Source organism: Sander lucioperca, chromosome 4 (genome assembly GCF_008315115.2).
Source record: "Sander lucioperca isolate FBNREF2018 chromosome 4, SLUC_FBN_1.2, whole genome shotgun sequence".
NCBI classification, from domain to species: Eukaryota; Metazoa; Chordata; class Actinopteri; order Perciformes; family Percidae; genus Sander; species Sander lucioperca.
In genome coordinates, this window is record NC_050176.1 from 42,181,810 (window position 1) to 42,193,548 (window position 11,739).

Below are 11,739 nucleotides of genomic sequence, written 5' to 3' on the forward strand. Positions count from 1 at the left end.
TGTAGTAGTCTAGTACTAAAGTATTGTAAGAATAGTAACATTTAAATGTAAAACTGAAATGTATTTATCCAATGTTCTTTCAACTGTACTCTGTTTAAGTTTTACAATCTGTTCAAATGGACCACTAAGAATCCAGTAAAGAGTGAAGCCTGACTCCAGCCTCAGGGGTCTCATTTATAAAACTGTGCATAGGATCCTTACTTAAAGTGTACGTATGCCCTAAAGCCAAAAATGGAATACGCCAAAATAAATCAGATTTATAAAAACGTGTGTACGCACATCTGTAAGCAATGTTCCCTTAATAAATCACAGATTACCCACAAGTGTGCATACGTGAATCAGCCTCTTATCCCGCCCTGTACACGCCCATTTTTAACCATAAATAGTCAATGCAGAACACCTCATGAATGCTGATCAGTATGTTAATGGCCTGGTAGTTATTCTTTACGCCGAATCATGATGACTGGCAGGCAAAAAACTTCTTAGATGCTCGGGAATTGCTGCAATTTGAATTATAATTTTGGCCTGTTCTTGCACAGTGTAGGTAAACCTGATCTATACACTACCTATATTAATAATACCACAAGCATTACAGCTCTCAGGGGCAGCTTCAATATACCAGACCTATATGATAAGATTTAACAGAAGTATATATTATATCTAAACAAGCCTTAGTGATAAAGTTGAACATTATATATAATATTTATTAAAAACACTTTTAATAAATGCCAACGCCATTTCCCTCTGGAAACAGCCGGTTGCCCCCAGAGTGGCGAGGACCTGTAATTGGACTGGGATGGCATGGTTCCGGTGCCTTACCCTCTCTACTGGACCCAATTCAGTAAATAGATCCAAGAGCACAGCTTTAGGGAATTTAAATCGACATATTAGCCAGTCATCGTCAGGGTCCCTGAAGCCTCTTTCTCTCCTGTTTCTTCCAATGGCGTAGTCCTCCTGCAGTGCTAGCAGTGCCATCATGCAGCATTACACACAGGGGTCACCGCAGTTTAATAGTGTTAATAATAAAAGTAGTTTAATAATAAAAGTCTAATAGGCAAATAGACTTTTCTTTATGCAGGTTTGGTCACGAACAGTATTAAAGTTCGGACTGATAACGAGGACATTAAGTGTAACGATTGCGCAAGAGCTTAACGGCTGTATTTCCAGACTTTGACATTTGATGATATATCTACATTATTAAAGACATATTTAGTTATTTACACTGTGTTCTGCCGTTATCTAATGGTAGGGTATATGATGCTATGCTGTAATCCATACAGTCGTGCCGTCTCCTCCTTCTGCGCTCCGTAGCAGACAATGTGACGGTGAGACAGTGCCGATTAAACATTAATAATGAATTTGTATTAAAGATTTAACTTGAGTTGGTTACAAGGTGTTATGGAACAAGTATCACTAAGTACAAGCACAAATAACATTGCTGGATTTAATCTTCATGACAACGTGGATGATATGGAGTCAAGAAATGTGCGTGTGACATCAAGACTTGAAAATATTAGGAGTAATCATTATTCCCACATTTACTTTTTGCAGTCTGACTTAATTTCACCACCTCACCATTTGTGTCGCCAATTCCCATTGTCTCCAAAATGTGCGTACGCATGGGTCAGAGTTTGCGTGGCGCACCGCACATTCTCCCGTCAAGTTTGTTTTTTATAAATCACAATCTTTGCGTGGGAAGTGGCGTATCCACGTTTTCAGCCCCGTTTTGTGCATACGTCACGTTTATAAATGAGACCCCAGGTCTCTACAAAGTAATCTACATGATGATCTGAAGCATAAAAATAAAAACTCTCACCTGAAGGTTTGGAGAACAATAAAATATGTTGACAACATCAAAGTCCGCTCACTCTGCCGTCTGGCTGCTGCGTTTGAATCAAGTCAGTTTACAAGAAGTGAAGAATGAGGAAAAAGTCAGGCTGCTACGTGTCTGTAACAGGAAGTGTAATTCTGGTTCCTCTTTTTCATGTCAGTTCTGGTAAATACCCGCCCAACATTGCACATTACTACATCATCAACACCACTGCATATGTTTGTTTTTGTTTGGTTTATCTTTTGATTTGCAGCAGTTATTTTCATTCCAAAAACGCACTAAACTCTGCTGAATCCTCTGGTGATCCTAATTTAAAACCCATGTTGCTGTTCAATCCTACAGATTAGGTTTGCTGTCTGTCATCAAATCACTTTATAATCTTTATCAGGCAACTTAATGGAAGTGCAATACTGAATCACTGGAATGTTCTTAAAATTACTACAGTTGTTTACTACTAAGTGTACTGTAAGAGCCGCTGTGTAATAATGTGCTGGGTAATGTCATTATTCCCACTATGTGCTACATTGAAATCAATGCGACACACCTTACAAAAAGCATGGAGATGGTCGATATGACTAGGTATTTTGCATGTAAATTGTTGCGCCCAACACTGTTGAAATATTATTAAATTATACATGGTGTGTGGATTGTGTGAACAGGATGTGTTTCATACAAGATCTTGCAACTGGTCAACATTAGACAAACATATTGGTCCAATTATTTATAAAGGAGTTTGGGCCATGCAAATTACGGCAGTTTCCCGGGAGAAATAACAAACAGAGCTAAAAAACGGGAGAAACAATCAGTTCTCAAACACATTCACACTGCGAGGGTAAGACTGAGTTTTACAGCTGTGGAATAAGGAGCACGCAGGAGACAGATATGGGCAAGAGGAAGGGGCATTAGAGAGGGAGTGGTATGGTGAAGAGGAGAGGAAGAGGGAGAGGGGGGCACAGAGGACAGAGAAGAGCCAGAGAAAGCTAAAGGCTTGTAGCCTGGAAATCCAAACCCAAATCCGAGGGGCAGCACCAAGCATGCATTTGAAAATCTCACTGCACACAATTGGATAACACTACGACCAATCACAACAATACACAGGGTGACATATCCAGAGCCCCATATGCTTAGCTACCAGTGAAGCTAACTGGTAGATTAAACTCTTGTCATATCCAGTTGGCAAAACAGCAAAAACGTCCTTCTTGCAAAGGAACGATTGGAGCGCCGTCTTCTGTTCCTCTTATAGATAAAAAGCCAAGTCTAACTGGTTCATAGTAGCGGCCAAAGCTGTTTCAAATGACTGGTGCTCATCTGTAGCCATCTTGCAATGTTTACTAATGACTTGGATGTCGCAGCGCTGTCGTCATCTGTTTAGCTCGCCTCTGGCCCGCCTATATCAGATACACCGATGTGATTGGTGCAGCTCGGCTACAAGGGCATAGTTAATGAGCATAATTACTGAATACCACAGTGACTCGCTGAGGAAATTCAAATTGTGCTCTCGCGATAACTCTGGATTTCCAGGGTAAAAGGCTTAGGCAAAGAAATATAAAATGAGATATGGGCAAGAATTATAGACCATGAAATCATGCATGGCCTAAATATTTTTTTTTGTGTTTGCGGTTGACTGGTGTGTACGTACAATGAGAAATACATGTTTTGTTAAAAGTATAGTGTGTGCCACATCAGTGCTATTCAGCTGCCTCAATCTTCCATTCCATTCCATCTTCATCCACTTCATCCACGTCGCGGGGGCAGCAGCTCCAGCAGGGGACGCCAAACTTCCCCTTCCAGAGCCACATTAACCAGCTCTGACTGGGGGATCCCGAGGCGTTCCCAGGACTAGGTCGAGATATAATCTCTCCACTCTAGTCCTCCCAGCTGGATGTGCCTCCACCTAGTCCTGGGTCTTCCCAGACGCCTCCTCCCAGCTGGCCATCCTTCCACCTAGTCCTGGGTCTTCCTAGAGGCTTCCTCCCAGCTGGACGTCCCTCCAGCTAGTCCTGGGTCTTCCCCGAGGCCTCCTCCCATCTGGATGTCGCTCCATCTAGTCCTGGGTCTTCCTAGAGGCTTTCTCCCAGCTGGACGTCCCTCCACCTAGTCCTGGGTCTTCCCTGAGGCCTCCTCCCAGCTGGACATCGCTCCACCTAGTCCTGGGTCTTCCTAGAGGCCTCCTCTCAGCTGGACGTGCCTCCACCTAGTCCTGGATCTTCCCCGAGGTCTTCCCAGATGGACGTGCTTCAACCTAGTCCTGGGTCTTCCCCGTGGCCTCCTCCCAGCTGGATATGCTTGGAACACCGCCCTAGGGAGGCGCCTAGGGGGAATCCTTACCAGACGCCCAAACCACCTCAACTGGCTCCTTTCGATACAAAGGAGAGGGTAACTATCACCCTTTCAGAGTAAACTGTCATGTGACAAGATGTCTTTGCATCTTGGTCTAAGCAATGATAAAGGAAACTTTTGGGTCAGGGTATCTTTGGATAATCCGTAATTCATTTGTAATTGTAATTTGTTTATTTGTCATCTGACACGCTCCCCCGTGCTTTTGTTTTGACATATTTACTTTTACTACATGTCATCTGTCTTGATGTTTTGAATGTGGTTTTCACGTTTTTCATTTTGGAAACAAAAAACCCACTTGACTGCTGTTTTTGGTTTCAAACTATGAAACCAATTGTGCACAGACTTTTTCATTCTTAAATCCAAAAGGAATAACAATTAAAGGAATTGCCAAACAAAAAACTTGTTTTTCATTTTTTTTTTATTACAAATGAATTACGGATTATCCAATGATAAAGGAACCTTTTGTTTTGATGACAACATTTACATTTGGAGCTAATTCTTTTGATTGAGTAATCACCTTTTGCAAGTGCTGAATGTACCCTGTGGTGTGAGGATTGAACTTTTGTAAGATTGTTTCAGTAAATGTGCCAAATCAATAGAGAAAAACTGTAACTTTAGTAAACATTTGTACGTAGGACTTTAACTGTTGCAGTAATGGAAGTAAAGGATTTGATTGGCTCCTTCTTCCACCACAGTGACACAGTCTGAAGTTACTGAACGTCTCCGTTTGTGCTCTGAAAACATGAACACAGCTCCACATGGTGGCCGATAGCAGCAATGCAGCTTTCTGGGGAAAAAAAACAACCAACAGGTGATTAAAAGTCGTTTGTGACATTCATTAAACTGCTCCATTAGAACACAAATATATATATATATATATATATATATATAGATAGATAGATAGATAGATAGATAGATAGATAGATAGATAGATAGATAGATAGATCGATAGAGAGACAGAGAGAGAGACAGAGAGACAGAGACAGAGAGAGACAGAGAGAGAGGGAGACAGTGAGAGAGAGAGAGAAAGAGAGAGAGAGAGCACTGACAGTCAATCTGAAAAAGACCAGTGTTATGGTATTTCAGAGAAGAGCGAGATCTCAGGGAAATAGACTGAGTTACAACTTCACTCTGGGCAACACCAGACTAGAACAAAATGGGTTCATATAATTACTTAGGGGTTGAAATTAGTGCATCACTGAGTTTCAACCTGGTCTTATGTAATAAAATAAGAGTGCTTTGTATGCAATTAAATGCAAATTTGGAAAAACAAATATCCCTGCAATAATTTGTCTTAAAATCTACAATTTTCGGATAACACCAATAATGCTTTACGAAAGCGAAGTTTGGGTCCTGATTTTGAAACCAGAATTTAAAAACTGGGATAAACCAACCACTGAAAAATTACAACTGGAATTCTGTAAAATTATTCTAAAAGTTCGCCCAAACACCCCAAACAATGCATGCAGAGCAGAACTCGATATAATCCCTCTGAAAATTCAAATTTAAAAAAGGTCAATTAAATTTTGGCAGCATTTAAATCAAGCTGGTAAAAATTCCATTGCATACAAAGCTCTCCGATGTCTAGCCCCTGGACCAGCTGGCTCGGAGGTACATGGAGCTAAACACAGTCAGTAGTAGACAGACAGGTAGAGAGAGAGACAGGTACACTGAGCCTCAGAGCCGCCACAGACACAATCCTCAGTCTTCAATCAAAAGATTTGAAACTAAACTAAAAGACAATTATACAGAACAAAGGCAAAATGAAAATAAAATACAACACAATCTCCTCTGTTACTCCTCCTCAGCGATTGCTGCCCCGAGACTCTGGAACAATTTCCCCCCTGATATTTGGACAATTACAGATGTAGCTCTTTTTGGCTTTTAATACGTAGTAGTGGTGTGACAATTTCCCTCTCCTATTTCTATGGAACCTTTTTTTATTTTACTGTTTTCTATGTTTCATTCTTTTTATTGTATGATATGTTGTATGATATGTTTTATTCTTGGTTTCTGATGTGAAGCACTTTAGATACCTGCTGGTTACTGTAAAGTGCTATATAAATAAATGTTGATTGATTGATTATCAATCCCTGAACAGAGATATCTAATTGGCCGAATATCTCAAAACAAAAAATGTGAGTCAGTGACCATGAGCTGGAAATTGAAAGAGGTAGACATTTAAAAGTGTTGAGACCAAGAGAGGAACGTGTCTGTCACACCCTGCCACCAGGATATCGAAACAGAATTACATTTCCTATGTACATGTCCCAAATATGAAGACTTAAGAACCAGATATTTCCAAAAATTTTAAAAACATTTACCAGGCTTCACTACCTACACTGTGGACAAAAAGCTTCCTTTTTTATTAGGAGAAGATAAAAGCACGGCATGGATAGCAGCTAAATATGTCTTCTCCTGCCACAATACAAGGCAAAATAAATAGAGAATTGTATATATTATCATTTTTATTTTTCTATTGTTTTATTTATTTGTATTTTTTTTGTTTGTTTCAACGTACCCTTTGAGGGATATGCACAGAATTTGTTTATCTGCAATTTTATCATAATTATCCTGTTTACTCATATTATTATATCAGATGTATTTACTCCTTGTTGTTGTTTATATGCATGTTTGTTCTTAAGCTTTGGCAACACAGATGTATTTTTGTCATGCCAATAAAGCAACATGAAATTGAAATTGAGAGACAGTGAGAGAAAGGGAGAGAGAGACATAGAGGGAGAGAGAGACAGAGAGATACAGAGAGAGAGAGAGAGAGACAGAGAGAGAGAGAGAGAGAGAGAGAGAGAGAGAGAGAGAGAGAGAGAGAAAGAGGTGATGTGTTTTTGGGTCAAACACACAGTCGTGGCAGACCTGAGTAATTTTTGTTCCTAAACCTAACCAAACTGCAACTGTTTCACAACGTTAAAGACATGTTTAAAGTCGCAACCGTTTACGTTACATTCTCTGCTTTAGATAACATGGCATATTTCCTTCCACCACTAGAGGCGCTAATGTATAAAACGCTGCTGTGGGTCGTGTTAGAGGGTAGGAACCACACAATATATATATATATATATATATATATATATATATATATATATATATATATATAGGTCGTGTGGTTTGGAGGACTTGTTGTTTTGGGTCAAAGCCCCACCTGCCAAAAGTGTGGTTTTACTGAGTAACTTAGAAATTAATGTCATTCTGCAGTAGTACATGACATGAAAAAAATCTTTGGTTGCTGCTGTTATTTATTATTTAAGGGCAACGATTTAAGGTCAGTGGCTGACAGAATAGTTTTAAAATGGTGTTTTTAGTCTCTAATTAGTCTTGCATTGCCAGCTCTATCTGCACAGAGCTGCAGAGTAAAGTCTGGCTACACCACAGATGAACCTGTCATGGGGAAAGGTCCAACATGCTGCCAGGGACCGAATGCAATGGAGAGTGCTCATTGAAGCCTTATGTCCCATTGGGGACGAAGAGGAGTAAGACACCACAGATGCATTCTGGGAGAGAACAAAAACACTTTGGGTGGTTTGCATTTCTTTAAATGCATAAATAAATCTGTTAAAAGTCCCTAAAAATGCACAATGACAACAACATACTTTCCATTATATTTTTGATATATTTTGACTTGTCATCTGTGTTTTTCTTTTTTGCATAGGCTAAATAAAGGTATTTCCACCGTAAATTGGTGCATAAAAGTTGACGTGATAAAGTATGCAATGATGCCTATTTTTTTCTTTTTCTTGTACTGCTATTTGTCATATTTGTTTAACTTACCAACTTATTAGCTGTCTGGCCTCTGTTTGTCTGTTTTTGGACATTTTAGATGTTGTTTCATGTGACCAATTTGCATTTCAAAGTTATGAAATTAGCATCAGGGTTTTTTTTTTATCTTAAAGGATGAGACAGATGGAGAGGCTGAGGAGGAAAAGGGTCAACAGGCAAGCTGCTTGAGGCAGGATGAGCAAGCGGGTCCAGAGACAGAGGAGCTTGAGCAAATGGAAATAGAGAGAGAGGGAGACCAAACTGATCCAGGGAGAGAGGAGCAAACAGACCTAGAGAAGGAAAATGAAGAAGCAACTGCAGCAACGTCTTCCAGTAATGTGCATGATTTAGGTAACAAAGATACAGGGCCCCGATAGGTGAAGCTGAAGAGCTACCCACAAGATAGCTTTGGTACACAGAACAGGGCATTTCACCACAGCTTGTTTGAAAAGCACAACTGGTTGGAATATTCAATCAACCGTAATGCAGCTTTCTGCTTCCCATGTCGTTTTGTGTTTGGCAAAAAACATAAAACATGATACTTTGGTCAGTAGTGGTTGCAAGAACTGGAAGAAAGCCTTGTTTATATTTGGCAAGCATGAGATGGCACACACACATAAGGATAGTGTTGTTGCATGGAAAAGCTACCAGGCAACTAGCCGACAGGGAGATGTTGGACAGATGATAGCATCTGCAAATGCAAGTGAGATAGCAGAGAGAAGAGAGTATCTAAGGCGAATTATTGCTGTCACTTCCATGTTAGGGAGACAGGGAATCCCCTTTCGCGGCAATAAAGAAGGCGAAGATGAACCAAACAGAGGCAACTTTCTTGCTTTTATGTAGTTTTTAGAGAAGTTTGATCCGTTCCTTCAAAAATATAAACCTCCATCAAATGCTACCTATATCTCAGAATGAGATTATTGATTGCTGTGCTCAAGAAGTGACCAATGTCATTGTATCTGAGATGACAAAATCCAAAATCGATGCCATTATGGCAAATGAGGCAAGAGATGCACGGTCAGAACAGCTGGCTGTTTGTGTTAGGTACGTGTCAGAGGGGGAAGTGAAGGAATGTTTCCTTGCACTTACAGAGATAAAGTCATTTGATGCCCAGTCCATTGCTAACGAGCTGCAGCAGCAGATCCAGAAGAATGGTGTAGCAGAACTTAAGTGTGTAGCACAAACATATGATGGCGCAGCTGTTATGAGTGGGTCCACTGGAGGTGTGCAAGCATATTTTAGAAAGTTCCATCCTGAGGCTATATGTGTGTATTGTTATGCCAATGAGCTAAACCTAGTGTTGTGCCATACTTGCAGGGCTGTTTCAGGGCTGTGGAGCTTTTCAGCTTGTTGGAGAGTGTGTATTCCTTTTTCAGCACCTCTCTAGTAAATCATCATAAATTCATAGAGGCTCAGTCCAGGCTTGGATTGACAGCAGTTGAGCTCGTACAACTTTCAAACACTCGCTGGATGTGCCAGCTGTGATCCATTAATGCCATTCTTGAGGCATTACCTGCAATTTTTGAGTGTCTCTCTGTCATTGGATCCCCCATAGCTGTTGGTCTTAGAGGAAAGCTCTACAAGTTCTCAACAGTCTATGCACTACTGATGTTTCAGGAACTTCTGTCTGTAACTCAAGGACTCCGCAAGCTCCTACAGAAGGAGACTTTAGACCTGGCAGAAACTTTTATGGGCAAAGAAGCTGTCTGTGACACACTGAGGGGCAAACGCACAGATGCATTTACCACAGACCTGTATGAGAGAACCAAGGCCATGTGCCACACACACAGTATACCAGAACCACATGCTAAGAAAAGGCATAAACAGAAGAAAATGGAGGAATTTGTGTTGGAGACAACCTTGGGTTCAGGCACTGAGTTGATCAGCTCAGAGACATTGAAAAACAGTTTGCTTTTCCCCTGTGTGGACAGGATGGTTAGTGAGCTTGAACTAAGATTTTCAAGTGTACATTCAGGGCTCCTAAAAGGCATCCAGGCATGCAACCCTAAATCTGAGAACTTCTTGAGTGAATCCAACTTGGATGAGCTAGCCAGGCACTACAGCATTGACTTGAAAACAGAGGAGGTTCTCGTAGCAAAAAACTTTCTTGCCCGCAAAACAGAGGCTGGATGTCCACCCCAAGACATGTTAGCTGTGCACAACCTCCTAGACCCAGACATGTTTCCCTCTCTGAGGGCAACCATCCAAATTGCCCTTACAGTGCCTGTGAGCAGCTGCTCTTGTGAAAGGTCCTTTAGTGCACTGCGTCGGCTTCACTCCTGGCTGCGTCAAACAATGGGGCAGAAAAGGCTTCACAATCTTGCAGCCATGTCGATTGAAAATGACATACTGAAGCACCTTAGTCACAACAGAGTGATAGACCGATTTGCCACCCTTAAAAACAGAAGGCATTTTTTGATGCTTCCACCCACGACGTAGACAATAAACAAAAAGTAACTGTTGACTGTGGTTTTAAACATGATTTCATTCTTAATTTTCCTTTATTTGAATACTGCCTTTTTGTTGTTGATTTATATCATACATTGTATACATCATTTGGCAGAATAAATCATCTTTAATTGAGAAACGCTCAAACCTGTGTTGTCAAATTTCACTATGACCTTAAAATTCTGGTTCTTGGGTTAAACTGTATGCAAGCCAAACTACACAGCGAAATTACACTCTGATTGAACCAATCCACAGCGCAGTTACAGTAATTAGTGTAATTGAATAGCATTCTTTTGACAACTTATCTTATATAGAGAGGAATTAGATATAGTATGCTATTACTTTATCATACATTTACATGAGCAGACAGGTAGCATTTAAGTCATTGCTTACAGAATAACTCATCAGGAGCAAAGTCTGGCCTAAGTAAATTCCCCCATGCAGCTTTGATGTGTCTAAAAGCTAACATTACAGTAACTTTTCTTTAACAGAGTAGAAATGGAAGAAGAGGATATGTCTGTCACGTTTTACTTCTTAACATCTTGGTTTCTTAACTGGTTGGTGACATAAGTGTAGCTCTAATACAGTAACAAAAGTGCAAAGATTTTGCAAACGCAAGTTACAAATACCCTGGGGGCTAAGCCCCCCCTGTCTTTCAATCCTAGTGACGACCCTGGACATAAGATTATTTAAGATTTAAAAAAAAATAAAATAAATGAACCTACTGTTTAAGCTAAGTTTGAAAGCTGACAGCCCACACTTTCTGTGGAAGCCCGCAGAGTAGCAGGTCATGACCTGTCATGATCGATTGCGTCACACAACATATAGGTCGCACTCTTCCTGTTGTTTTTCACAGCTCTTAACTCACTCAGTCTGTAGGAGACTCAACAAGACTTCAGTCAGGGAAGAGACAGCTCCTTTTATGTGTGAGTGTTCAATGCATTACTAGATATTGTTCATTTGCAGAATATGTTTTTTAGGGGTGTGAATCTCTTGGCACCTCACGATTCGATTCAATTCCGATTTAGAGGCAAACGATTCGATTCTAAACCGATTATTGATGCAACAATTTTTTTATGTACATTTCCATGAGTGATTTTAAAAAATATACATATAAATCTGAGTTTGCTTTTATGTATGTCTTATTAGATCATGTGTATATATACAAAATTTAATTATTATTTTTTTAAATCGCGATGCATCTAAGAATCGATTATTTTTCCCACTGCTAATGTTTTTGTCACTCCAAGACAAACAGATTGTCATTCCTTCCAAACGCAGCCTTTGGTTAAAACAGCAACAATATTTAGCAGAAATATGTTCTCTGATCTTAACAGGGAGCCACA